General features: G+C 39.4%; 1 pseudogene; it reads left to right on the plus strand.

The window, feature by feature from the left end:
• Positions 1-1,850: 1,850 nt before the first annotated feature.
• LOC108520648 (ankyrin repeat domain-containing protein 49 pseudogene) lies at positions 1,851-6,011 on the plus strand (annotated as a pseudogene).
• The last annotated feature ends 3,836 nt before the right edge of the window (positions 6,012-9,847 follow it).

A 9,847-nucleotide genomic window follows, 5' to 3' on the forward strand; every position in this document is an offset into this window, starting at 1 on the left:
TGTGTTTTCAACTTAGTTCCAATCTCCCCATCACTTTCAGGTATACCAATCAAACATAGGTTTGGTCTTTTCACATAGTCCCATATTTCTTGGAGGCTTTTCTTTGTTCATTTTGTTATTTTTTCTCTAGTCTTATTGTCACGCTTTATTTCATTAAGTTGATCTTCAATCTGATATCCTTTCTTCCACTTGATCAATTTGGCTATTGATACTTGTGTGTGCTTCACGAAGCTCTCATGGTGTGTTTTCAGCTCCATCAGGTCATTTATGTGCACTGGTTATTCTAGTTAGCAGTTCCTGTAACCTTTTATCAAGGTTCTTAGCTGCAAAGCAGCTCTTCATAGCTGCCTTGTAACAGAACATGCCCTGTTAGCTCAGAGGAGTTTGTTATTACCCACTTTCTGAAGCCTGCTTCTGTCAATTTGTCAAACTCATTCCCCATCTAGTTTTGTTCCCTTGCTGGCAAGGGGTTGTGATCCTTTGGAGGAGAAGAGGCGTTCTGGTTTGGGGAATTTTCAGCCTTCTTGTGCTGGTTTTCCTCATCTTTGTGGATTTGTCTGACTTTGGTCTTTAATGTTGGTGGCCTTCAGCTAGGGTTTTTGCATGGTCATCCTTTTTGTTGATATTGATGCTACTGCTTTCTGTTTGTTAGTTTTCCTTCTAACAGTCAGGACCCTCTTCTGCAGGTCTGCTGGAGTTTCCTGGAGGTCCGCTCCAGACCCTGTATGCTTGGGTATCACCAGCAGAGTCTGCAGAACAGCAAAGATTGCTGCCCACTCCTTCCTCTGGAAGCTTCATCCCAGAGGGGCACCTGCCAGATGCCTGCAGGAGCTCTCCTGTATGAGGTGTCTGTCAACCCCTGCTGGGAGGTGTCTTCCCATCAGGAGGCATGGGGGTTAGGGACCCACTTGAGGAGGTAGTCTGTCCCTTAGCAGAGCTCCAGCACTGTGATGCGAGATCTGCTGCTCTCTTCAGAGCCAGCAGGCAGGAACGTTTAAGTCTCCTGAAACTGTACCCACAGCTACCCCTTCCCCCAGATGCTCTGTCCCAGGGAGATGGGATTTTTTTCTACAAGCCCCCAACTGGGGCTGCTGCGTTTCTTTCAGAGATGCCCTGCCCAGAGAGGAGGAATCTAGAGTGGCAGTCTGGCTGTAGCAGCTTTGTGGCACTGCAGATGGGCTCCGCCCAGTCTGAACTTCTCTACGGCTTCATTTACACTGTGACCAGAAAACTGCCTACTGAAGCCTCAGTAATGGCGGACGCCCCTCCATTTATGTTTTTAAGTATGTTTGTATGCGTTCACATGTTAAGAAGGGACAGTGATAAATCTCATCACAAAGCCCAATAATACCACTATCACCCTGTTCCATGTATACTCTTTTTGAGAGCAATAACTGTATTTTCTTCTATGTCAGAGCTCCTCTGTGCACTTGGAACAGTACTAGGTATATATAGAATGCTCCACAATTGTTGCATCCCTTTGTTGACAACTCTGAGGCACTCAAACCCAGTGCCTCAGTGGGGCTGCCTCCCACTCCAGACAGCTATCTCTAAACAGTCAGGCTCTATTTTTACTCAACACCCGAGATAAGACATGTCCTGAAAGTCTCTCCACACAGTTCTTCTGTGCACACCAATTGATCTGAATTGACACACAAATGAAATCAATTTGCCACCCTAAATTTCTTTGACTAAGACAGGGAAACAAATCTCAGCAACAATCAAAACTTCTGAAACTTCCAATCCATTTGCTCAGGGGCCTTCTGGCTTGCAATCCTAATTTCTGGGAATATCTTTCCAAAAGGGAAGCAAAATCATACCCTGTTGGAGGTTGGCCAGGGGAGACAGTGATGGTTACACGGCAGGCTCCCCACCCAGAAGGGGAGGAACGGATACTAGCTCTGAGAGCTTGCTTCTTGGAAACACCAACGTTTGAGGAAGGAATAGCAGAGACATCACTGGACCACACCACGATTATGGTGCATGCTAAATATAGTCAGCACTATCCCAAGTATACAGATAAGCTCTGATGGGGTAGAAAATGCAGTTATTGCTCTCAAGCAATGCTTCCTCCTGGGGGATGAAATTATTTGTTCTTTTTGAACCACCAGAGCTGCCTCTGGGTCTGCAAAGAAGGATGACTGGAAGCTGTTCAGAAAGACAACTTAACCTTCCTCCCACTGGGCAACTTCAGTTACCACAAGCTTAGACAGAGAGGTATAAGCTGTCAAATACCACAAAACTAATTCTAAATCTCTGAACCAAGTGAGATTCCCAGCAGCATAAGTAGCCAGCCTCATTTTGCTTTCAAACAGTTTATAAAAGGACAGACAAATCTTTCTCTCCCCCTACTCATGCATAGAGGAGAAAGATAAAACTGGATTTGCCACCAACTGTGCCAAATCCAACATTTGGTCAGTTCTTTCAAGCACAAGCATTTTTCTGGACACTCAGCTCTGAGAGTGTAATCAAATGAAATTGATTTTGCTTCTGAATGAATCAACTTTATTTTGGGGGATTAAGTGGACTTGGCCTAGGTAACCTTTTAGGCTGTATTCATTGGTAGATTTAGAAGGACCACTGAGTACATCCATATTTCAGTGTCCTTGAAGTGCTGATGTAAGAGGAAAAAGCAAGAAATGCAGGACATGGCTCCATCCTCAAAACCATTGCCACACAATTAAGTGACTTTTTAACATTTTATTTATCCATATACTATCAGGAGAGGCAAATATATGGCAGACTCTAATAAACAGACATAGTGAATAACATCAAACAACCAAACAGAAGGTTTTGGGTCATGAGGAAAAGCCAAAAATATCAATGAGGGCAACAGGCTCAGAGGAAAGGGGAAACCTGGGATCCATGTGGAGTTGAAGTGGGGAAAAACAGGAAGTTGGGCTGTCGAACAAGTCACCCAATAGATATATATGGGCCTTCACTGAGTACGTTCAGAAATTCTTAGCTGATGCTGTACCCTTACATGTATACCTACCACACTCTTCCCAAGGAGAGAGTCAGGGATAGCACAGATTGCCAAATCCTGAAAGAAACATCATCCAAATGGATAAAGACATCTTTCCAAATGTCAGAAGTCCCAAATCACTTCTCTGCAATGTTAAGAAAGATTTACTCTGGAACACAAAAAGGTAGCAACTAATTCCAGCTTTCATATCTGAGCACTATAATTTCTATATTCCCCTGGGAGTTATTCTATCACCATTTTATTTTATTGCTATGTTTGGTTTTACGCTCGGCATGAAAACCTAAGACTTCATGCCACCAAATTCCTTGGTACTGATTCACTATTTTACACCTCAGCTAACCCCTATGGGAAAAGTACTATTGAGATATATCCTGTTTGAGAGAGCTATGATTTTACTAATCAACACAAAGCCCATTGCTGAACAAAAGACATGTATTTGAGTGTGTTTACTATGCATCCTTGGCATACATGTAAGATTTTGTATACAATAAGGACTAAGAAAAGTGTTAGTTCATTCAGAAAGTCAGTCAAAAACAGCTATTGATTTCAAACAGTGAGAACAACTGAATGAGGTAGAGAATTTAAATGAATTGTTTGAAATTTCATCAATGGGGTGCATTTAATGACAGTGGGAGCATGCGTAAAGGAAACTTAATTATATTTAGCTCACCTTGAAATGGAGGTCTAAAACCAGAATGATATAATATATATTTTAAACAGTCGGTAAGAGGAAATATAATTTAAAAAATGATATTATGCTATTATGCTTAATTCTGATTGGAATACAACAGGGAAAACATATTTAGATCTAGGTTCCTCATTTTAACAAACATAAATACTCATAGGAAAGTGTCCAGGGTAGTGAAGTATTCAGAAATGGCACCACATGAGGAATGGAGAGGGCATTTACCTAATTTTAATCCTGGGAGGCTGGCTTCAAGAAAGTAGTATCCTTGAATGACTGAAGAACTGCTTTGTGGCTGCAAACTCATTCTATGTTGCTCTATGAGGGCAGAAACCATGAATAAATGAGCACAATAATAGGGTTTCTAAGCTGCTAGAACTGCCCAGTGATGGAATCAATGTGGCAGAAGCAGAACAATATGGGACAAGAAAGGGAAATAGTTTAAAGAGTAAGGAACTGAATGAAGAATCATATTGCAGACAAGACCCAAATCTCTACATAAATGGAATCAAAACCAGGGGAACTTTTTTTCCCAATAGAGTTTATTTTTTCAGAACAGTTACAGGTGTACAGAAAAATTAAGACCGTATACAGAGTTCTGGTATACCCCACACCCAGTTTCCCTTATTAGCCACTTAGCTTTTGTTACAACTAATGAACCAACATTGATACCATATTTTTAATAACTGAAAGTTTATAGTTACTCAGATTTGCTTAGTTTTTCCTTATGTCCTTTTGCTGTCCCAGGATCCTATCCAAGATACTACCTTACACTCACATCATGTCCCTTTAGGATCCTCTTAGCTATGAAAACTTCTCTTGCTTTTCTCATTTTTGATGACCTTGACAGTTTTGAATACTGGTCAGATATTTTGTAGGATGCCTCTCAAATTGGATTTGTCTGTTATCTTTCCTCACAATTAGACTGAGATTGTGGACTTTGGGGGGAAACCACAGAGGTAAAGTGCCATTTTCATCACATTTTATCAACATGGTTTCTCACTGCTGATGTTGGCCCTGATCGCCTGGCCATCGGTGTTTTGTTGGGTTTCTTCACTGTAAAGTTACTCTTTCCCTCCCTCCTTCATTTCCATGCTGTACTCTTTGAAAGGAAGTCACTATGAGAAGCCTACAATTAAAGAGTACAGATTTATGCTCCCCTTCTTAAGAATGGAGTATGGAAACCATCATTCTCAGCAAACTAACACAAAAACAGAAAACCAAACACCATGTGTTCTCACTCATAAGTGGAAGTTGAACAATGAGAACACATGGACACAAGGAGGGGAATATCACACACTGGGGCCTGTTGGGGAGTGGGGGGCAAGGGGAGGGAGAGCATTAGGAGAAATACCTAGTGTCGGTAAGGGGTTGATGGGTGCAGCAAACCACCATGGCACATGTATACCTATGTAACAAACCTGCACATTCTGCACATGTACCCCAGAACTTAAAGTATAATAATGAAAAATTGTTAAAAAAAAATGCTCCCGGAAGTGAGATGCACGGTGGCTATTTTCCCTTCTGTCAGATCTTGATGAATAAAGCAGTCATAATTCATCTCTAGAAAGGTTATTTATACCCTGGCATTTGAAATGCTTTTTATTTAGAATAGCAGTAAAATGGAAAAGAAAAGGAAATAATGATGGAATACCAGACCAAGGGAATTCCTTGGATTTTTCTGAACACTTTAACCAACTTGAATTTTTGGAAACATATGGACACCTTATTCCTACTGGTACTCAAAGTCTTTGGGTAGGCAGTTCTGATGAAGACGAGGAGCAAGATGAAAAAAATGAAGAGTGGTATCAGTTGCAAGAAAAAAAAAAATGGAAAAAGACCCAGGCAAATTGTTTCTTTGGGCTGCTGAAAAAAATCGGCTTACTACAGTGCGGAGACTACTTTCTGAAAAGGTCGCTCATGTGAACACTAGAGATGAAGATGAGTATACCCCTCTTCATCGTGCAGCCTACAGTGGACACTTAGATATTGTCCAGGAGCTCATTGCACAGGGAGCAGATGCTCATGCAGTGACTGTGGATGGCTAGACGCCCCTGCACAGTGCTTGTAAGTAGAATAATACAAGTGGCTTCTTTCTTACTGCAGCATGATGCAGATATCAATGCCCAAACAAAAGGCCTCTTGGCCCCCTTGCATCTTGCTGCTGGGAACAGAGACAGAAAGGATACCCTAGAACTCCTCCTGGTGAGTTGTTACATCAAGCCAGGGCTGAAAAACAACTTGGAAGAAACTGCATTTGATATTGCCAGGAGGACAAGTACCTATCACTACCTCTTTGAAACTGTGGAAGGCTGTACAAATTCTTCACCTCAGTCTTAACAGTTCTAGTAATTTTCTTAAGTTTCTAAGTACCAGTGCTTTCTTTGTATGAGATGTAAAGCATTCCCATAATCAAAGTTGACACTAAACATCTTACTACAAAAATTCAGTGGTTTTCGTTATAATGTTCTTCCAAGTGAATTGCCTGACTTTGATGTCAAAATGTATTTGAAAGTTGTTTGCATACATCACTAATGATGAAAAAGAATGGAGTATCTACATGATTCACTTGGAATTCTTTTGAAAGGGACATTTGTTTCTTCTCTATCAATTATTTATTTAGTCATTTTCAATGTGGACTTATGGATATTTATGTTACACTTTGGGTTATAATCCAATACTACTGTATTTTGTTGTTCAAATTGTTCCAGCTTTGACCACTGGAAGTTCTTGCAGTTGGGTTCTGTGTCCCTCTGTTCCTCTGACATAAACCCATCATTGTAAGTTTCTTTTAATTTTTAAGCACTTCCTTACTTTCTGATATTACAAGATGCTCGAGGCTCATCTTGTTTGTTTCCTGCCCCAATACTGTAATCAGCCATTTCTCCAAGGAATCCTGGTTCTTTTTAAAGGTTCCTGTAATTGTATTATAGACCAAGATCTGGATTCTAGGTGTGTTCATTGCTGCTGGGATGCTGTTTTTTTCTAGCCCCTCTCCGCTACCAGAACAAGGAAATATATATGTATATAGTACATTACGCATATACATTTATCCATAAATATTTCTGTATCTGTATTAAGCTAAATATAAGTTCATACTGATGTCTCCAACTGTAATGAGTTACCACATGGACCATTCCATGCTTATCTATAACCCCTTGCTTATCTGTAGCCTCCCTCTTTAACAGTGAGGAACCTGGCTCCCACGCTTCTACTGTACATTTACTTAATTGCTCAGTTGCAGTATACGTGTGTAGCAGTATCTGGATTATTAATCTGTTCCCCATGAGAAACAACTTTATCAAATAGCATACAGTGCTTATTTGAGTCCCTTTTGACTTTAGTCTTATAGACTTTACTTCTAGACTAAAGTTATGTAGGTCATTACCTATTCTACCCCCTTCAGTGCTGTAGTTCTGTATATTTGCGATAACAATCAGAGTCTCTTATCACAGTCTGAATTCCTTCCTGGGATTCCTGGAGCTCCTAAAGTTCTCTCTTTGTGCTATAAAATTCTATAAACTTTGAAAATAATGTCATGTATCTAACATTATAATATCATGCAGAATAGTTGTATTATCCTAAAGATCTATTGTGCTTCACCTGTTTAATCCTCTACCCCTCCCCCGAACCATGAATCTGTTTACTACCTCTATATAGTTTGTCTTTTTCAGAATATCATGTAATTGGAATCATACAGTGTGTGGTCTTTTCAGACTGACCTCTTTCACTTAGCAATATGCATTTAAAGTCTATCCGCAGCCTTTTGTGGCTTGATAGCTCATCTCTTTTTAATCAATGAATAAATTTCTATTCACCTATTGAATGACCTCTTTGTGGCTTCCAGTCTTTGTCGATTATGAATAAAGCTGCAGTAAACACTTGCTTGCAAGATTTTCTGTGGCAATAAGTCTTTAAATAGGAAGATGATGGCTGAATTATATGGTAAGACTATGTTTAGCTTTGTAAAACATTGACAAACTGTTTTCCAACATGACATTTTTCGTCCCCATCAGCAATGAATGAGAACTCTTGCTGCTTTGCCAGGTTTTCTTTTTGGGGTTGTTTGTTTGCCATTTAAGTAGGTGTGTTGTAGTATCTCATTGGTTTAATGTAAAGTTCCTTGATGACAAATAATTTTGAAATTTTTTTCACATGGTTATTTTTTATCTGAATATCTTCTTTGATGATGCGTCTATTCAGATCTTTTGCCCGTTTTTAAATTGTGTTGTTGTTTTCCTATTGTTGAGCTTCAAGTGTATTTGCATTTTGGATGTAAGTCCTTTATCACACATGTGTTTTATAAATGTTTTCTCCCGGTCTGTTGCTATATTTACTTTTTTTTTTTTTTTGAGATGGTCTCACTCTGTTGCCCAGGCTGGAGTGCAGTTGTGAGATCTCAGCTCACTGCAACCTCTGCCTCTGGGGTTCAAGCAAGTCTCCTGCCTCAGCCTCCAGAGTAGCTGGGACTACAGGCACACCACCAGGCCCAGTTAATTTTTTTTTTTTTTTTTTCGGAAGAGACGGGGTTTTACCGTGTTGGCCAGGATGGTCTCGATCTCCTGACCTCATGATCTGCCCACCTTGGCCTCCCAAACTGCTGGGATTACAGGCGTGAGCCACCATGCCTGGCCTTCATTCTTTTAATGGTGTCTTTCACAGAGTAAAAGATTTTAACTTTTTTACAACTTATCAAATTTTTTCTTTCATGGATCATGCTTTTTTATTACCTCTAATCACCAAACCCAAGGTCACTTAGATTTTCTTCTGCATTTTCCTCTAGAAGCTGTATAATTTTGCAATTTATATTTAGGTCTACAGTTCATTTATTTAAGTGGTCATTTCTAGATGTTTTTTGAATTTTGACATTCAATTGTTCCAGTACCATTTGTTGAAATGGCTATTTTTTTCTCCATTGAATTTCTGCATTTTATATTTGTATATTCCTTCTTGTACAATGAGAATGAATAGTCTATAAATAGGCATAATGAGAACTCTGGTTCTCAGTATCAATATAGTTACTCATTGCTCAAGTCTACAATACAATGATTAGTGCTTTCAAAGTTACTACACCAATACTACTATCAAAACAAATCTCCTAAATAGAGTTCAAGGTTTCTTTGTTGTTCTTTTTGTCTTTAAAACAAATCTCAGCAATTGTATCTAGTGATATATTCAAGAGTTACTTGGACAAATCCTGGTTTTCTTTTATATGCTTTTGATAGCTGTTTGATATTAACATAGGATTAATAATCTGTGTTTAAATTTCATTTTAGCTTTCCTCCATCTTTATTAATTTATTTTTATTATTTAGCATATGTGAAACATTAATATGGAATCAAAAGAAAACTACAAAAGGATATACTTGGAAAGACTCCAATTTCTTCCGTCACTCCTATACTGTATTCCTACCCATTCTTGTACATTACTAATTACTTGTTACAGTAAGGTTTATTTGACCCCTCCAAATCTCATGTTGAAATTTGATTCTCAATGTTGGTGGTGGGCTTAATGGGAAGTGTTTGGGTCGTGGGAATAGATCTCTCATGAACCGATTAATGCCCTCCCTGGGTAGTGGGGATGAGGGAGTTCTCACACTATTAGTTTCCTCAAGAGCTGATTGTCAAAAAGGGACTGGTATCTCTCCCTGCTCTTTCTTGCTTCCTCTTTCACCATATGATCCCTGCACATTCTGGCTCCCGTTCACCTTCCACCATGAGTAGAAGGAGTCTGAGGACCTCAACAGAAGCAGATGCTGGCGCCATGCTTCTTATACAGCCTGGAGAACCATTAGCCAAACAAATGTCTTTTCTTTATAAATTTCCCAGCCTGGGTATTCCTTTATAGCAGCACAAATGGACTAAGACATTAGGTAACTAATTTTATTGGTTTCTGGTTTATTCTTCCTGTGTTTCTTTTTGCAAAATAGCACACACACACACACACACACACACACACACACACATACATGCACCATATTATTTTTTAAATTCTCTGGATTATTTAAAAGTATTTAATTGTTTAGAGCAGTTTTGGGCTCACAGCAAAATTGAGAGAATGATACAATGATAGAGAGATTTCCCATATAGCCACTGCCCCTACACATGCAACATCCCTCAGTATCAACATCCTCATCAGAGTGGTTTATTTGTTAAAATTGGTGAACACATTATAAT

This window comes from Rhinopithecus bieti, unplaced genomic scaffold (genome assembly GCF_001698545.2).
Source record: "Rhinopithecus bieti isolate Rb0 unplaced genomic scaffold, ASM169854v2 scaffold_53568, whole genome shotgun sequence".
NCBI lineage: Eukaryota > Metazoa > Chordata > Mammalia > Primates > Cercopithecidae > Rhinopithecus > Rhinopithecus bieti.